Source organism: Brachyhypopomus gauderio, chromosome 7 (genome assembly GCF_052324685.1).
Source record: "Brachyhypopomus gauderio isolate BG-103 chromosome 7, BGAUD_0.2, whole genome shotgun sequence".
Taxonomy (NCBI): domain Eukaryota; kingdom Metazoa; phylum Chordata; class Actinopteri; order Gymnotiformes; family Hypopomidae; genus Brachyhypopomus; species Brachyhypopomus gauderio.
In genome coordinates, this window is record NC_135217.1 from 18291120 (window position 1) to 18310408 (window position 19289).

A 19289-nucleotide genomic window follows, 5' to 3' on the forward strand; every position below is an offset into this window, starting at 1 on the left:
GTATACAGGCAACATGAATGTATGTATTCAGCATAATGAAAGAGAGAAGTGTGATGTGAAGGTCTAAGATATTTTTTACAGCAAAGCTCATTAATAAATTTATTACTTATCTTAGAGGAGAATATACCATTTATGGTAATAAATAAATAAATAAATAGTTTTTTTCCAGTATTCAAAAACAGAAACTTGTGAATATGCTGCACTTTTTTTGGAAAGTGTCTTGAATTTCTTCTTTTGGGCTTTTTTGGTCTTAACTGCCATGCAGTGGAGCAAACCAGCCAACCAGAGCTGAGCAAAGAGAGAATATTTGAAGCACTTTTGATCATTCTTGCCATGATCCGACATCTGAACGAACGCTAGACCTCAGAAAAAAAAGTGCAGCTTCCAAAAAAGTCTTTCCGTTCTTTTGGACAAGCTCAGAATCCCACTTCCTGGATAGTGTAGCAAGATGTGGCCAAAGAAAACGTTCTCGGCGGTGACTCGGAGGACGTCATCAGAGCATCATGGCCCGGCGATGTGCAGATGAAGCTCTGATGATATTGTGGGTTGTAAATGTTAGCTGTGGCTCAGCCTTTCCCAGACGCTTACAAAGTACAAAAGCACTTATGCCACAACTCCTCCACAGCAGTACTCAACAGCAATACTCCACAGCTATACTCCACTGCACTCCAGCACTCCCAAGAAGCGTGTTCAACAGGAGCACGGCACAGTGAGAGGGGACACAACAGTGCGCTGTGTAGCGGTGGCATTTGGCTGAAGTGGCCCATGAAGCTACAGAGTTGCAGCCCGTTCGTCTGTGCTGTGCTCACGTGGCACTTGGCGAGCTTTGCAGGAAATGGAGCGGCTTTGAGAGGTCCACAAACGTACATGCAATCTGCAAAGCAAATAAAAAAAAGTACATATCTAAAAGCAGTGGATTGTAATTGCCACAGCTCTTGGATTAACTCTCTCCTTGAGCGCAGATCATTTGCAAGTTGCTGCATGTTCCTAAGCTAATGTATTACAACAAAAAGCTGACTCACTTATAGGTAAGAAGGCAGGTTGTCCAGTGGTTGCCTGGGTCATGCTACAAAACTCTGGAACAAGATTATGAAATGCATTCTGAGGTGTCAGAACCATAAAGATTTTTACTGCTTCAGAGGTTTTATCTGACGCTTTCCCATGTCTGCTGAGGGGAGGTGTGAAAGAGAGTCTCCTCTGGAATGTTAAGAATGAGCACTTGTGTCGTCACTTTGGCCCGAAATGTGGTTAACGACATACTAAGGGAAGCTCTTTTCTACACGGGGTGGTGTGCTTTTGTTGATCATCCATGATAAGTGTGTGTGTTATTCATTAAACAACATAGTGATTGATCATCCAATGGATTCAATTCTATCCACTTACTGATCTGTACATATTTCAACAAGGGTTTCGAATGTCAGCTTACCGGACTTTCTCTTGGTTGAGAAATACAAAAGAATCTTTTCCTGTTAATCCTAAAAATAAAAAAAGCAAGATTTCATCATAGTAGCACCCGAGCATGTTAAACAAGAGGATAAAGGCTGCGTAATCACAAAGTTCCTGTCTGTGTAAGAACATCTGATTTAGTTGGTGATGTTAACAAGTTCATGGTGGTGATGTTAAGAGGTTCATGTGCATGTGTGTTGCATACAAACAGAAGCTCCTCCCTCTCTTGAACAGAAGCTCCTCCCTCTTTTGAACAGAAGCTCCTCCCTCTCTTGAAATGAACAGAATGTCTCATATCTCACGTTCATCTTCCCAAATCTGGATGAATCAACATTCTAATTACGATTCAGAACACACACTATAAAGACGCGACTCTTTAACGGTTGCGAAATTAATCCTGAGCAAACTCAACTCCTGAGGTGTGTATTTACATAGCATACTCCTTTGCACTCTGGGACATTTACACAAGGTGTTGCCTCCTTGCAAACTCCTCGCCAAAATTATCGCCGGTTAGCAGTTCTGTTATTTTTTTATGTTTGGTGAATTCTTTGTTATGTGATGTGTTAAATAAGACATAATAAGATATGTCTTTAAAGTGCAATAACCCCCTCTCTCCATCAGTCACGCCCCCCTCTCTCCATCAGTCCCCTCTCTAAAGCCCCTCTCCATGGCTAGCTGGCTAGCTTTCACCATCTCCAGCCTCTGTAACTTCCTCTTCTCCCACTGCTGCTTCTGCCACCCCTGCCCAGATCAGGTAAACCACTCAGCTCTCTAGTGGAAACATCTCAACAGCTTTTGTAGGAGTGACCTATCCAGCTGTCCCATACCGAGCCATGTGTAAGGAGTATGTGCGGACGTGAGGTGAACGCTCAATGGGATATGTGTGTGTGCACATCTGAGTTTGTGTGTGTGTGTGTGTGTGAGAGAGAGAGAGAGAGAGAGAGAGAGAAAGAGAGAGAGAGAGAGTGTTTTATGTGGTGATAACATTTGGAAGTTAAGGATCTGGGTATGTAAGTGATGAAGCCTATCCTCCTAATCGTGAGTGTTAACCTTGAGCCTTTCCCACTGGACCAGGTGAGCCGAGCCTCCTGCCTGGAGGAGGGACAACCACGCATGGCTACGCAGCTCTACAGCCCTTACGCTGGTACATCCAGTCGGACAGGCGTTCACAAGAGGCCGGTGCCTTTCCCACCCGCCTGCATGTACCTTCCTGTGCTTCACTGGGTTCTAGGTCCCTGTCAGCTACACCATGCTATACAGACAGCATGCTATCAACGCTCTAGTGATAAATAAGACAAAACATTCAACACCATGGCAACAGATTATATTCAGTGATATTCAAAGATTATGGAAGAAGATTACATTCGTCGATTTAAAGCACCGTGTCGCATCATGATGGATAATCAGTTTCCGAAGAACATTGTTTATGGTTCATGTGTGTGTAGGTGTGTGTGGACACAACATGAGCTCCCCCAGAAGAAAACCCATTGGTTTTCTTGTTAAGTTCACAGTGTATGAGCGTGTAACGGTGCGTCACACACACGCCCACACAGGCTTTCATGCTATGGTCCGCTGTGTGCCTGTGTTTGTATGTGTGTTGTGCTGCTGTTGTTGTTGTTGATGTAGTTTTATGTCACTCCCTCCTTGTTCGTGTTATGCCCTCTGTTGTTGAATTGTTGTTTGTAGTTTTCTGTGTATGTCTGTGTGTTTGTAAAAATGTTGTGTGCACCACTCGGCTTCCCCTCCCCTGCTCACCATGACAGAGTGCACTAAATTAGTAATCTGGTGGTTGAATCATGCTCCAACGCACTTGGGGGATTACCCAAAAGTTGACAGAACCGTATTTGATAACCAAACCATGTCTTCGGGCTATTTCCCCAAACCCCAGATGGGTTTGAGTTAAAAGAACTCCACCTTGAGCATCATATTCCCGGCGTGTTCCTCACAGCCCAGCTGACTCCAGCAGTCACCACTCAGGACAGAGAGAGAAAGTGAACTCAAAGTGAAGGTTCATGGCTGACTCATTTCTGAACAAAAACCCACTGAGGTGGGACACCAACGTTTTAGCTGTTCTCAGAAGGAACTTCCCACTGTCCTTAAGAATGCTATTTTTTTTTTTTGTTACGTCTCCCAGCAAATATTTTAAAACGGAAAAATGCAGCGTTCTGTACATGCACAGTGGGACGTTCTGCGTGCGGGACGTTTCTGTGTGCGGGACAGCCCCTTTGCTTTGGGGGGGGGGGGGGACATGTGTAAGTCAGCAGAGACCGCCTTCCTCACGAACTCCGCTGTGCACATACACGTTTGAATAACCACCACCCCGATGAGGAAATGACACGTCGGGTTGTGTCGTTATGAGGTTCTTTTGATACCACACTCGAGACACTTACAAGATGATGTGCAAACAGATAGAGAGTCAAGCTGTTTTTTTTTCTTTCTTTCAGTTACTGAGTCATTTTGTAGTAAGGTGGAACAGCCAGGACTCTCCCCTTCTCTCTGATTATTATTCAGATCTCACTGTAGCCGCTCGCTTTGTGGCGCTGTGGTGGGGATAATCCCAGAAGCTTCTGACACCTCAGAGTTCGAGACTGCAGCGCTCTTATCTGAGAAGTCAGCACTGGATTCTCAACACCACAGTTGCAGAACTGATCAATGCTAGATTAGTTAAAAGAGGTGTAATAACCCACAGCATATATGTGTTATAACCACGGCTTATGTTAATCATATTAATACTTTTATTAATCTATAAAATCTAAAACTGTTTTAAACTGTGATGAGGGGAATGAGTGGCTGTTTAGCTCATGGAAAGATTTGTGAACAATCTGATGAGTATGTACAAAAAGTTAAAAAAAAGCATTTTGAGAAATGGGAGACAAAAGGGTGAGATGACAAAAGGACAGCATCATGTGTTTAGGTCAAAGGTCACTGACCTCTACATGATGACACTGCAGGGGTTTAGAAGGTTAGACTTGTTATTAAAAAAAGTATTTGGAGTGTGATTTGCAGTGTGTTGGGAAGTGTGAGTTACTCTGCCCTCAACGCTGGAGAACACTGCCTTGTGTGTGACTCAAGAGGCCTGGTTAGTTACCAACTGAAAAATTTCATATGTAGGGTACTATTCTACAAGTGTTTCTTATCACGTGTATTATTATTATTATTCTGTGTGTGTATCAATGCATGCTTATTGCTATCTGGATGGAAGGCTGAGAGAAAGCTGCTACTTTTCATGTGTGTGTGTGTGTGTGTGTGTGTGTGTGTGTGTGTGTGTGTGTGTGTGTGTGTGTGTGTGTGTGTGTGTGTGTGTGTGGGAGGGGGGTTGTGCGTGGTGATTTTTCAATGTTTTTTTTCCCTGTCCTGTTGGTGGTGACCAGGTCCATGCCGTACTGGGTTTGGCTATGGACTCCACGGCTGTCGGGTGGAGGTGTCTCCTGCATGGTGACGTGAAGTGCAGAGGTGAGCTGGGCACCATGAGTAATCTGGCAAGCAGGTACACACAGCTCAGTTCTACGGCAGAACATCTTTTTTAGGGTCAAAGGTCAGTGTTAGGTTCACCATGGCAAATCTGAATGGGAGGATTCCGTGGTGCTCGGACAAAGAGAAAGGCAGAGAAAGTAACAATGATGTGAAATCTTGCACTTATGGAAGGTTCAGATTTTCTTAAATGTTTCATCTGCTCATCCAATGATGAATTTCAGAAGGAGTTTCAATATTCATTTTTATTTCATTTTTAGATGTATTTGTAGAATCGAAACCTTATGTGTTCAGAGATGTTGTATGTTCTAACAAACTAAAAACTGACTTATTTAGCTGTTAAATCATAACCGTTATTTCTAGCATGTTTGATATTACCGAGAGTTGGAATCGCTGGAGTTGCAGCTGATAAATAATTCAGCTTGGATATTGTCAGCATGCTAGTAAGTGGCTGCTAATTGTTAATCGGAATTTCCCGGGCTTGAACATTTAGCTAATTAGGCTTTCAGCTCACTGATAAGTAGAGAGGGATGAAGGATATTTTGTCAGTAGGAGCTATGTTAATAGTCAACATTAATTTATACAAGAGCCTCATTTTTGTGCTCACTTAATGCCAGTTTAGAAGCTGCCCAAGAGCGTGTGTTCATTTGCATCAAGCTCAGACAGAAGCACTTCTATTTCAGATTTCTGGCTTTTCTACTCCTTTTGTGGCCTACTTCCTTCCTCCTTCCACCTTTTACAAGCTGAATATTGCAACATGAATTACTGTGTAGATTTTATAAATGATATGTATATAGGGCTAAATTGTGGCACGTTGTGTACATATGAAATGTAAATAAGGGACTGGTGCACACATTTGGATCTGTGTAGCTAATACCAATTCATTCATTGCTTTGAAATTATTTTGGTGTCGTGACATTTGTGTGTATAAGTCAGTTCTGTGAAGTAATTTGCATGTGACACTTATTGCTCGAAACTGTGCTCATTTTTTCACTGATGAATGATGCACTGATCAACTCAGATGAGCATGTACCAGGGCCTCTGTCTGCATCTCTCTCTCTCTCTCTCTCTCTCTCTCTCTCTCTCTCTCTCTCTCTCTCTCTCTCTCTCTGTGTGTGTGGTATTTTAATACCTAATAGCCCCTGAAAATAATTTTAATGTGTGCTGTGGCTTGAAAACTTTAATACCGACATACAGACGCTGGTACACAACCGCTCTACAGTTGGGGCAGATTACAAGGTCTTCGTTTGTTGCTTTCAAAATTCCCTGTGTATGATGTCATAAATGGTGAGAAAATGTTGATGACATGATGTGAAACTAAGATACCAGGATGCGCTTTGAAATTTGCAGGCTTGCACACCCCCTCCTTCTTTCTCAAGCACTCGCTTTCACTCTCATGGTATGCCTTAAGGATTAAAGGGACAGCTGAAACACAGCCAGATGTTGGTGTCTGGAACCAGTGGTGAAACCAGACCACGTTCAGGCTTAGCCAAGCAGACTGGCATTGACTGATTCCCTTAGAACGACTCCCTCAGAACGGCTCCCTCAGAACGACTCCCTCAGAATGACTCCGTCAGAACGACTCCGTCAGAACGACTCCCTCAGAACGACTCCTTTAGAATTACTCCCTCAGAACGACTCCTTCAGAATGACTCCCTCAGAACGACTCCTTCAGAATGATTCCCTCAGAATGACTCCCTCAGAACGACTCCCTCAGTACGACTCCCTCAGAACGACTCGTTCAGAATGACCTGTTCAGAACGACTCCCTCAGTACGACTCCCTCAGAACGATTCGTTCAGAATGACCTGTTCAGAACGACTCCCTCAGAACGACTCCCTTCAGAAAGAAATCCGACATCAAGCTGTCAGTTAATGAACCCATCACCAACCAGGCACTCGGTCATTATCGTCTCACAGAATACTTTGTTTGCAGGCGCTAACTTGCACAACCTGCCGCTTTTGTGAAGCTGACCGTGGGAGTGGGGCGGTGTCAAGGTTAATGCTGTTGTACAGTTAGTGCAGGCCTCTTATAGCATAGAACTGCATGACAAGCAAAAATAGGTCATGAGCTGACATTGACTTGGAGATATGGCCCAACATGACAGCTTTCCAGAACAGGAGCCTGCAGTACGCTTCCGCCGTGGGTGGCTAATCTTACCTCTAACAATGTCCAGCTTTAGCCAGGGGTTAAGCAGTATTTGCTCACATATTGTATATCTTAAACAAGCAGTTGGATTTTCAACAACCGGATATCAGCCAAAAGCTTTGATCCTGTACGATGAAAGGAAGCCGTTATGCATTTTATCCCAGCCTGTTTGGGCCCTTGCTGCCACACTTTACTGATAAAGCTGATGAGGCAACATGACACCTCGTCTGTGCCACTGACTTCTGTCGGTCTTTCAAAGTGGCACAAAAGTCACGAGGTTTCAGGAGAAAGAACAAAGATCACACCACTTAGTTTCCCAAAACAAAAAGTAATAAAGTCCTTTTTGCATATTAGAATGTCACATATATGGTTTAGCTTATGAGGATCCTGTAAAAATTAACAGAAATTTAATTGTAGATCGAGTTTTTTTTCCCTTTGTTCATGGAGGAACAATAATGTTGTCAGTGCTACACAATACACTGTACTTGGAAATTCACTGGGAGCCTCTGGTAGACATAGATTATAGTTCTGTAGAGAGTTACTGGTTGCTTTAAAAAATACTAATTAGTGTTTAGATTTTTAAACCTATAACAAAAAGTGGCACAAAGTTTTAACCCAACTCATCACATTCCCTAATTTTATTATATTTGATCATTGAGCTGGAAAACTTGACTCTGGTCACTGAGCAGAACAATACAGCTACAGTTGTGATCAAATTTATTCAACCCCCACTGAAATAAAGTGTTTTGGCCAGTTTGACATTGATTTTGATCATTTCAGTCATCTTATTTACAATTATATCAAAGAGGCACTTATAAATTAGACAAACATAACATAATATTTATGATGGAATAACCACAAATGTCTTTACTGTGCTCACATCATTATCAGTTTTATTCAACCCCCTAGTGACATTATTTTTTAGTACTTAGTACAACATCCTTTTCCAGTTATGACAGCTTTCAAGCGTGAAGCATAGCTTGACACAAGTGTCTTGCAGCGACCTATGGGTATCTTAGCCCATTCTTCATGGGCAAAAGCCTCCAGTTCAGTCACATTCTTAGGCTTGCGCACTGCAACTGCCTTCTTTAGGTCCCACCAGAGGTTCTCAATTGGATTTAAGTCTGGTGATTGCGATGGCCACTCTAGAATGTTCCAGCCTTTCATGTTCAACCATGCTCTAGTGGACCTGGATGTGTGCTTCGGATCATTGTCCTGTTGGAAGGTCCAACGTCTCCCAAGCCGCAGGTTTGTGACTGACTCCATCACATTTTCCTCCAAGATCTCCTGGTACTGAAGGGAATTCATGGTACCCTGCACACGTTGAAGCTTTCCTGTACCATTAGAAGCAAAACAGCCCCAAAGCATAATTGACCCCCCGCCATGCTTCACAGTAGGCAAGGTGTTCTTTTGTTCATAAGCCTGGTTCTTCCTTCTCCAAACATAGCGCTGGTCCATTGTCCCAAACAGTTCTAATTTAGTTTCCAAAACCTGTTCCAAAACCTTTGTGGCTTGTCCACATGACTTTTGGCATACTGCAGTCGACTTTTCTTGTTCTTTGGAGTCAGCAAGGGGGTGCGTCTGGGCGTTCTGGCATGGAGGTCTTCGTTATGCAGTGCGCGCCTTATTGTCTGAGCTGAAACTTCAGTGCCCACATCTGACAGGTCTTTTTTCAGTTCCTTAGCAGTCACGCGGGGATTTTTCTCCACATTACGCTTCAGGTAGCGCACAGCAGTCGCGGTCAGGATCTTCTTTCTGCCACGACCAGGTAACGTTTCCACTGTGCCCTTTAACTTGAACTTGCGAATGATACTTCCGATAGTGTCTCTTGGAATATTTAACAACTTCGCAATCTTTTTATATCCATTGCCATTCTTGTGAAGAGCAATAACCTCTTCTCTTGTCTTCTGGGACCATTCTCTTGCCTTCACCATGCTTGGAAACACACCAGTAGATGTCTAGAAGGAGCTGAGTATCACAGTCCTTTTAAATCTGCCTAATTGGTGCTTATCATGCTTGATTGCTGCTCGTTGACATCCACAGATGTTTTCAAAACCTGATGGAAAACACTGGAATGAACCTCTGTTCTTAGGAGTGGTAGTCGTAAAGGGGTTGAATAATTGTGTCAATGAAGAAATCACAAAAAGGCCATTTAATACTTTATGACAAAAAAAATTGATGCTATCTTAGTTGCATTTAGTTCTTTAACAAGTCCTTGTAAGATTTCATTATGAACACAATTACAAATGTGCACTGAATTCCATAAAACCCTTCGCAGCATTGGGGGTTGAATAAATTTGATCACAACTGTATGCTTAGAGAAGGAGTAGGCTACTGTACGTCTTTTAGACTTAGGGATCTCCTGGAAAATTAAACCTTTTTTTGAAATGGTATGCATGCGTGGTCTAGACAGAAGACAGACACTAACAATATTGCCTAATTTTACCGTGCATAAGCCTAGAAAAGAGAACGTTGAACAGTTGGACTCATCTGCAGTGGAAACAAAGACGAGCACTTTTTCTTAACGTATTCCTCTTAACACTAAGAATAAGGTTTTGTGATTCATTCTCGTATGCATTGAGTGCTGTCTGCTTCAGCTCATCTCGCTTTGTGTGCCGTCTGAGGTGAAACTAGTGGGGAATTCTGGCGCTCTGGTGTGCTCAGTTGCTTTTGCACAGTGATGGTTAATGATCAAGCTCACTGATTGCAAGTCTGAAAAAAAAAACTCTTAAAGCCTAAAAGCCCTCAAAGAAGACACAAAAGTACCTTCAATGTGCAAGTTTATAGGTTCAGAACAGCAGAGCACTATAGCACACCGGCTGTAGAGCTGGATTGTTTAAAACCTGTGTTAACCCTTATTAAGACTTATTAATTTAACAAATCCAAATCATTTTTATTCTGTATTATTATTTAATCTAATGAATAAAAAAACACTGTGATGGCTAATTATTCATTACAAGCGTACATTGAACTATGAAGCAATTTTTCATGGCTTAATTTGTGTGATAACCACTTAAACTGCTTTCATACATTAGAATTGCTACAAATCCTTTATGATACTGAATTGGGGTAGAATGAGAGAAATAAAGAGGGATAAAGTAAGAAAGACAAGAAGGAGGAACCTTAAATTACCTCATTTGTGTGGGGGATTTATAAATGACTTTTGTCATATTTGCATAAGTACATAAGTCTACCTGCAAAATTATCAGTATGTAATTGTTTAAGGCTTTAATAAAAAAAATTAAAACATCTTGCTGGCAAGTACTTCATTGGTACATGTAAAATCTGCATTCAGTTGTTAATTTAAATTTCAGCACTGGGGATTACCAATGTTCATTCTGTCAGTAGCTGACACATTTTTTCTTCTGAATGAAAAAAATGTGTGCTGTGGCTTGAAAACTATATATACACACACACCAGTATGATTCATTCAACTGTTCTCATTCTGAATGGTTGTGGGCGTAATCATACTCACATGATCAAGAGGACAATACCGCAATACTCATCTTAGTAGTATCAGTTTCACTCACCCGTTAACTACACTGTAATAGCAGCCGAGGACCTAAGTAGGCATCAGAGAGATTTGAACCTAAACAATGCTCTCTGCAGCCAATGAGAGCGCACCATGGGTTCCAGCAAGCGGGAACTGGGAACCAGAAGAGACGCCAGCCACTTGTGCAAGACAGAAAGGAAGGATGTGTCACTCAATTCATGGTGAAGCGTAACACAACGGCACACGTGACTGAGGTTCTAGAGGACACATGAGAGGTTGCCTTGAGGCTGACCTCCCAGTGAGAGCAAACCGGTCTCTATAACGCTGACCTCCCAGTGAGAGCAGACCGGTCTCTATAACAGTAACTCTTGCCCTGTACTGGGCAGGACAGTAAAAATAGCACCAGCCCATTAAACCTTAATATGTCTTTATCAGCTAATCGTCAATTACTCTGACAGGACAGCCTATCGGTCTCTTAATCTCATTATCAGATGGACCAAAGCCTGCCTCCATGTGTCTGGTTTAGTGAGAGAACGATTTAATCTCTCGCTCTTTCCCTCTGATGTACAGCAAAAACTGCTGTCCTCAATCCTGCATAATGTCGCTCTCCATCATGAATCAGGTTGCTTCTGAAGTGGAAAATCAAAAACGTAAGCGCTACTTGTTGAAACATTCCAAACTTCAGTATTGCAGCTTGGCTTCCACCATGTTTTTTCTTTCTTCTTCTTTTTTTTTACCACCTCAGGCATCAGCAGGAGAAAGATAAACGCAGACACTGACAGAAATGCATTAGTCAGACAGATTTCTGAGCTCTGCCTTCAGGTAATGGTTTGACCTTGCTGACCTCTCTGGGACCTGCTGGAGGGAGGCATCTCTGACCGGGCAGCAGTTGCAGTGGGTAGTTGGTTTCCACTTGGACAGAGAGCGTTCCAAGATTCCTCAATCCCACTTTGCTGCCAGCGCGGCAGGCCGCTACCTGCTCTGGAAGTTTCTGCGGATCCGCCCGTATGTGGGAACTCCTGTAGGAGTCATGCCTAGTTTCCTCTGCCATTCATCCTCCTTCTCCCTGAATCCTGTACTTCCTTTGGATAAGAAACATTAATTTCATTACGAGTGTCTGAGACTAGTAATTAAATCAATTAAACCAGTCCTCTGGGCACATTCTTTTTGTGTATTCAATAGCATACAGCAGTGAGAAAAGTAATACAGCTTGTTGTTATAAGACAATATGTTGATTCTTAATGCCAGCATGACTTTTACATTGGAATGTGAGTACATTTGTACATTTGCTGAGTATCTAAACAAATATACGCAATTCTGCGAATGTGGTAATTTACATATAACCAATCACTGGACTGGGTATGGGCTAAAACAGATGCATACAAATGAGTGGTTGTCCCAGCATATGATGGAGACACCACAAGATGGTACTACAGTTTGAAGAGTTTTGAAGTTGATTCCAGTCAGTTTTAAATAAACCCAGAGGTTAAAGGACTGTTGTGGTAATCTGTGAATGAAACAAACTGAATCTGCTTTAGTCATTTGCTGGTGCAAGCCAAACATTCACTACAGCTTAAAGTTCAGTGGTGGTCAATGCTGGAGAGGTTAAGTGGAGGAGGTCGTCTATGACTTTGAGGGGGAAAAAAGACTCATCTAAATTGACACGAAAAGTCCGGAGACATTTCTGGTTTAAGAGCTCTTAAGGGAACATATTTCCTCAATAAAGCTAGCATTGTAAGGTCAAAACATCCCAATGTTATTACTCAGAATTACCTTATAGTTTCAAAAGATGTGTTTGATATCAGACATATTACACCAGACATATTACACTTTCTAGTTCAGCATACAAAGTCATAATCCTTGAATCCAAGGGCTGAGTGTTTTTGATGGCAAAGGACTTAAAACCTTATAAAATAACTCAGCTTCATTCTGACATACATAACAAGTGTGCTAGCAAGCCTCTGTTTTGAAATGACGTTGACATTATGCATAAAACATATCAGCGGTGGGAAACCACCGTCAGTCTTCTATACGTTCCTTTATGTCTAACCAGTCACTGTGAAGTGGGAGGACTGATGGACTTTCATCTGGAGTTTTTCTTAACGAACCTTGTATGTCTGCTTCTGTATCAATTTGCATATCAAAACCAGAGCAAAAGATTCCATTTCACCATTGCGTTTCCCTCCACTAACACTATTACAAAAGGTTCTTCAGAAAATACACGAACCAATGGGGCATGGCAAAAATGACTAGATGTATTAGGGAGCCAGAAAGAAAGGATGAGAAGTGGAAAGTAGGTAAAACCCAAATTGAAGAAAGAACTTTGAAAGGAAGGAAAGACCAAACCCATCCCACATCCTGGTTGAGTGGTTTTGTGCTCTCAACCTATTTCGTGCTTCAGGGTTACGTTAGGTGTTTCTCATCATTGGAGGAGGGGGGGGGCTGGGTGCATGTCTACCTGTTTACACAGATGTTGACAGTGGCAGAAATGAGGGGGGGGGGGTGTAAAGTGGGGGAACGACCAACTTTGTGGTAAAGGAAACAAATGAAAAAACAGAAGTGCAGAATGCTCAGTGCTCCACACGGCTGGCACCTGTAGACTGATGTTGTGGAGAGACAAGAAGAAGGTCTAGTTGGGCAAAGGAGCGTGAGATCATCCAGAAGCGGGCGATTGGACCCATGGCAGAAGTGGGCGTGACCCTCCAAGTGCTTTGAATATTAAACATTTTAACAAAATATTGAATAAACAAAAAATAACCAACAAAGGAGACAAAGGGAAGTACTCGACTTTAACGACCAAATATTTCACTTAAAAGTAATTAAATTAATGTCCTATGTCAGCACTTAGCGTATTCCTCTTACACAATTTTGAGAATGTGTTTTTTAAAGGATAAGTCATTGGAAAATCCAATGACAGCATGTGTCCCTGGTAGACTGAGAATGTTCTAGAGCTTTGACAGTTTCATGCGTATACTGCTTAAGGTGTGCATTAAAAAAACACGTGGGAAGATTCAGACTATAAGAGGAAGAACAAGGGCGGAGATGCTGTGAAAAAAAGGAATATTCATTTTATGGTACATCAACTCGGTCAACAATGACACCTAAATTACTACAGCCAAACTATTTTGTTTTGGTAATTTGTCTATAGTTATCTTATAATTTGTCTATAGTTACCTATAGTTGTCTATAGGTATCTATAGGTATAGTTGCCTATAAGTATCTATAGTTAGAAACTGTGCTATAGAACAAGAGGCTTTATTGTCATTTTAGCTATATGCAAGTATACAGTGAAATGAATTGATATTCTTCCAGGACCTTTGGGCAAGAAACACAAAGGCAAATAATACTGAAAAAAAAGATGAAATACATGACCAGTAGACACAATAACACACAGAACAACACTAACCAGTAGGCTACATGGTATTGAATAACCAGTACACGATACTGAATAAAATGAGAGAACGTGCAAAACGATGTAACATACCATGACATGTAAGTATTTAGCAAATAGCTTAAGGCGTGTAGGAACATAGCTGAGGTCACTAAGGTAACATCCAGTAAAAAAAATAAAATATTTGTTACATAGAATGCAAAATTTGTTAAATGCAGTATTCTGGCAGCAGACATTAATAAGAAATATGAAAAAAATCTTAAGAGTGTGAGATTCAGAATTATGTTATGTGCAGTATTCTGACAACAGGCGTTCATTTAGGGATGTGCAGACAAAGCGCGGAAGTGAGATGGTGTCAGCTGAGTGTGTGTGTGTGTGTGTGTGTGTGTGTGTGTGTGTGTGTGTGTGTGTGTGTGTGTGTGTGTATCAGTTCAGTCTCTGGGAGCTGAGCAGTCTGACGGCTTGGGGGAAGAAACCGTTACACACCACGGCGGTGAAGGTCTGAGTGCTCCAGTACCTTTTCCCAGATGCCAGGAGAGAGAGGAGTTCACGCGGAGGGTGTGTGGATCATCCACCGTGCTCGGAGGCTTTGCAGATGCAGCATGTAGTATGAATGTCCGCGACGGAGAGGAAGGAGCGATCTTCGCTGCAGGGCCTTGCAGCCGGAGATGGTGCAATTCCCCAAGCAGGCAGTGATGCATCTGCTCAGCATGCTCTTCATGGCCTCTCTGAAGAACATGGTGAGTATGGTGGGAGGCAGATGAGCTTTCCTCGTCCTCCTCAGGAAGCAGAGTTGCCTCTGGGTTTTCTTGGCTACGGAGCTGGTGTGGAGAGTCCAGGTGAAGTTCTCTTGCTAAGTAAAAGGAACTTTGTTGGAGGGTGCTTCTGACGATGATCTCCATAGAGGAGCCGAGTAGCATCTCTTTTGTTTTGAGACTTTGCATGACTTTGAAAACGTCCTCTCTGTTCTATGACTCATCATCCCTGATGAGATCCACCACGGTCGTCATCAAGGAACATCATGATGTGCTTCAAGCTCTACTCTGCTGACTCACGTCTGTGCAGTAATGCAAACAACTGTGGACTGAACATACAGCCATGAGTCGGTGGTCGGTGATCGGTATGGTGATACGTTGGAGATGCTGCTGCCCGATCTGGACTGATTGAGGTATCCTCGTCAGGAGGTCCAGGATACAGAGGTTGCAGAGGTAGGTCCAGCAGTCTGAACCCTTCGGTCGGATCTTGAGGAGTGATTGTGTTGACTGCTGACTTGAAGTCTATAAGCAGCAATCTAACACATCTGTCCTTTTTCAGGAATGTGAAGGCCAGATAAATGTTGATGATGTTGTCTCTTGAACAGTTGAACAAGAAGCACTGACTGTGTACATTTGCTGGTGCAAGATTGTGATGGACACAGCCACGGTAAAGGTGCGCTCTCGCTGCCCTGCCAGTGAGCCAACACTTTAGCGTGGTGGTGAGAACACACTGGAGAAGCTGGATCAAACAGGACATTGCTCCTAACCTCTGCTTTCACTATAACTATATAGTGTGGATGCACATACAGCAGTTGTCAGGAGTGGTTACTGATGTTGAGGGGATTACAAGGCTTTTTTTTTTTTTTTTGGTATATCTTTTGATGTTAAAAGTAAAAAAAAAGAGAAGGTGGTAGAACAAATATAGACAAGCTATGAATTGAATATTTTTTTTTTGTATCATACTTAGCCACAGAACAGTATACCACTTGAGAAGCTTCTAAGAAAATAAGAGGGAAAAAAACACAAAAAACGCGAGAAAGACTTTGTGTGGTGGTTTATAGCTACGAGTGAAAGTATCACACAAAGCAAGGGAAGTGAGATTATAGATTAAGACAGCTGTTGGGGTGAATGGGGTCGGCTCTCTGCTGGTGTCATTTGGATGCATGTACCTCAAACTTGTGCACACAAGACCCAATATAGAACAATGCAGAGTAGCGGTTTTGTGCTCTTTAGTGTCATTTCTAGGAATCTAGTGCAACCATATAGCTCCTGCGTTTCATCTCTCTTAAAATAGAGCTACTCTTCCACAGTAAATCGTCATGAGATATTATTACATAGGAGGAAACGTCGACAAGTAAGCATTATGGCTAATTCCTAAGATCTAAAGATGAACGTTAACAATAACGTTAGCTGTAAAGGTACCAACAAGCACCCATTAGAAGGTGTGTTAGAAGCTGTGCATGAATAATACTATTATTAGTTTTAGAGGTGCAAACATGACATGACACTTCCAGTCCAGTCACTTTCACCAATCAACTTTTCACTTCTAATGCATCAACTTCAATCAAGGAGTTACAATTCACAGGGCGCTTTCCAAACATTTATGATGGCTCATGTGTCCTTATGTGTTTATCTCATGTGTCCTTATGTGTTTAGCTCATGTGTCCTTATGTGTTTATCTCATGTGTCCTTATGTGTTTAGCTCATGTGTCCTTATGTGTTTAGCTCATATGTCCTTATGTGTTTAGCTCATGTGTCCTTATGTGTTTATCTTGCTTTGGTCGTTGCTCATTCCATTCTGACATTTGTATTTCCTCATTTACACCTTCTATCACCTCTGTTCCCCTAGTTCAGAGATCTCTACCCACATTCAGTGTGACAGCTCCACCTGTGGTCATTTGGTAGTTAGTTCAACAGTCATTCCAGCAGTCAGTCCTCTGAAACATTTCCTGTCATACATACTCCAATTAATTAAGTGGTTTTTAACAAATTTTCATTTTTATCTGCAGTTAGAATCCCCAAACACCTGCTAATGTAGATTTAAGTACAGAAGTCATTAAAAATCGAAATGTTTTTGATTGTAATATATTGTTTAAAGTCTAATAAAGCAACTAAATAGAATAAAGAGAAGCTACTAAGAATAGCTAGAAAATACAGATGTAATTTAATGAAGTGTAGTGGCTCATGAGTTATGACCCTGTTCTCACACTATTTTATGGTTCTTGTTGTGGTATTTATTGCAAACCAACACTCATTAAACCTGTGGGTTTTATATACTGCATGGTGACACTATATGAATAGTGTCCTGTGCTTTGATGGTGTTGTAACTGTGCATATGAGGGCACAATGTAAAAGCTACAGTTAACTTAGCCTACTGTGGTTTTACTCATTTATGGTTTATAATCATATTCTTTTTATTGTATCTCACAAAAAGGTGAATTCTAAATCAAGAAATTAGTTTGGGACCAGTTTTGTAAGACACCCATCAATTTGTCCTGATTATCCTGAGAAAATAAATCTGTGAGTGTTTTTGGAGGGGTGTGTTTGTGTCTGTGGTTGTGGCTTTTTCACACCTCTGTTAATCTTCAATGTTTTGGCTAAGCCAACTTCCCAGCCCTCTCTGTGAGAGGAGGGGTCGAGCGATGGTTGGCAGAGATGAAAAGGAGTAGGGGGGCCTGTGTTTAACCTCCCCAGAGGCGCTGCTCTGTCAGACTGAGGCGTTGAGAGAGTCCTGCGAAAGGGAAAAGGTGGATCCCTTTAAGAAAGAGCCAGTGCCAACATGGGCACGCTATGAATATGCACACTTCAGCTCCGAGAACACACAAAATGTTCCTTCCTGTTTGCGGAGACCATACGAACATGTTAGAAATGTTGTCATGAAGAACTGATTTGAGCATCAGGAGGTGATGTGGTCATCAGGAGGTGGTTGAGGTGACAGACTCCTTGCTTGGCAGCCCGTCTTGGCTTGAGGAACAGCTTGGCTGTTTTCCTCAAGGGTATTTCATGTAATTTACATCAGGATTCTAAAAAAGTGTGTTTCGGGACAGAAACGGGCACTTTTTTGCTTTCTTTACTTGGCACTGATATTTTTGACATTGTGTGTGTGTGTGTGTGTGTGTGTGTGTGTGTTGGAGGTGTGGGCGGGTGGGTGTGTGGGTGGGGGTCGGTTGGTGTGTGTGTGTGTGTGCATGTGTGTATATGTGGGGGGAGGTTGGTGTGTGTGTGTGTGTGTGTGTGTGTGTGTGTGTGTGGATGGGGGTTGGGGGGTTGGTGTGTGTGTGTGTGGGTGGGTGGGTGGGTGTGTGTGTGTGCGTGTGTGTGTGGGGGGAGGTTGGTGTGTGTGTGTGTGTGTGTGTGTGTGTGTGTGTGTGTGTGTGCGTGTGTGTGTGTGTGTGTGTGTATGTGTGGGGGGAGGTTGGTGTGTGTGTGTGTGTGTGTGTGTGTGTGTGTGTGTGTGTGTGTGTGTGTGTGTGTGTGTGTGCGCGCGCGCGAGTGTGTGTGTGTGTGTGTGTGTGTGTGTGTGTGTGTGGGTGGATGGGGGTTGGGGGGTTGGTGTGTGTGTGTGTGTGGGTGGGTGGGTGGGTGGGATTGTGTTGCACACTGAATTCTCAAATATTATTTTTTACTTTGACATTACCCTGAGTCACAAGCAATGCCACAGGATTCTTTTCTTCACCAGATCTAACTGTAATCACTAGCTGGCCTACTACTGCTGGGTCGCTCATTCTCTTTGAACATGAACTAGTCACAAGATGCCATAAAAAGAAGGCAGTAATGTGAACTTATAAATGACAAACTATTGCCATGAGAAACCACGCCCACCACACCCACACGCACTTTATACACCCAAAAAGGTCAATGAGTTCATCGACCCTGGGCAGGCCACAATTAGTGAATTGAATCTAAAATATATTTTTAAATGTAATCAAATGTATCTATCATACATACTCTATCATGCTACCTCTCTCTCTCTCTCTCTCTCTCTCTCACACACACACACACATGCACACACACGCACACACACTCTTCCTTTTGCCTCAGGATGCCTGAATGGTTCATTTTAATTCTCTCCTCCTCCTCTGAATGATAGTAAGAATCACTAGTGTTCGATCAGATAAGTGAATGATTGTGTGTGCGGTTTTCTCTGGCAGCAGCTGGTGTCTGTGTGTTTCTGTGTGTTCGGTGGGTGCCGTCACGTGCGTTGGGCCTCGGCTGAATTGCTGTTTCTCTTGTTCATGAATGCTCCGCTGTGTGAGGGTAGGAGGCAGAGAGAGGGATGGTGAGAGAACGTCTCAGCTGTACCACACAAGAGAAACATCTCACTGCTACTGCAGAGAGGGCGGTTAAATGCTTACTTTTCCCTGAAATAACACTCTCTCTCTCTCTCTCTCTCTCTCTCTCTCTCTCTCTCTCTCTCTCTCTCTCTCTCTCTCTCTCTCTCTCTCTTCTCTCTCTCTCTCTCTCTCTCTCTCTCTCTCTCTCTCTCTTCCTCCCCAATCTTTCTTTCTCTCTTCTCCCCTTCCTCTCCCTGGGTGCCTGAGGCTCAGGGACTGAGATGGGTGACAATGTAATTATGGCCTTCATAA

General features: G+C 42.6%; 1 long non-coding RNA gene across 3 annotated transcripts in view; it reads left to right on the forward strand.

Annotated features, from left to right (window-relative positions):
• LOC143519133 (uncharacterized) overlaps window positions 1-17238 on the forward strand; it is a 41819-nt gene extending 24581 nt beyond the window's left edge. The window contains exons 3-6 of one of the 3 annotated variants that reach the window (XR_013132366.1): window positions 4818-4899; window positions 14379-14688; window positions 14941-15156; window positions 15263-17238. This is a non-coding gene — a long non-coding RNA (uncharacterized LOC143519133). Of the gene's footprint in view, window positions 1-4817; window positions 4900-14378; window positions 15157-15262 lie in introns of all 3 variants that reach the window. The other 2 variants (XR_013132365.1, XR_013132364.1) reach the window with 2 other exon arrangements.
• The last annotated feature ends 2051 nt before the right edge of the window (window positions 17239-19289 follow it).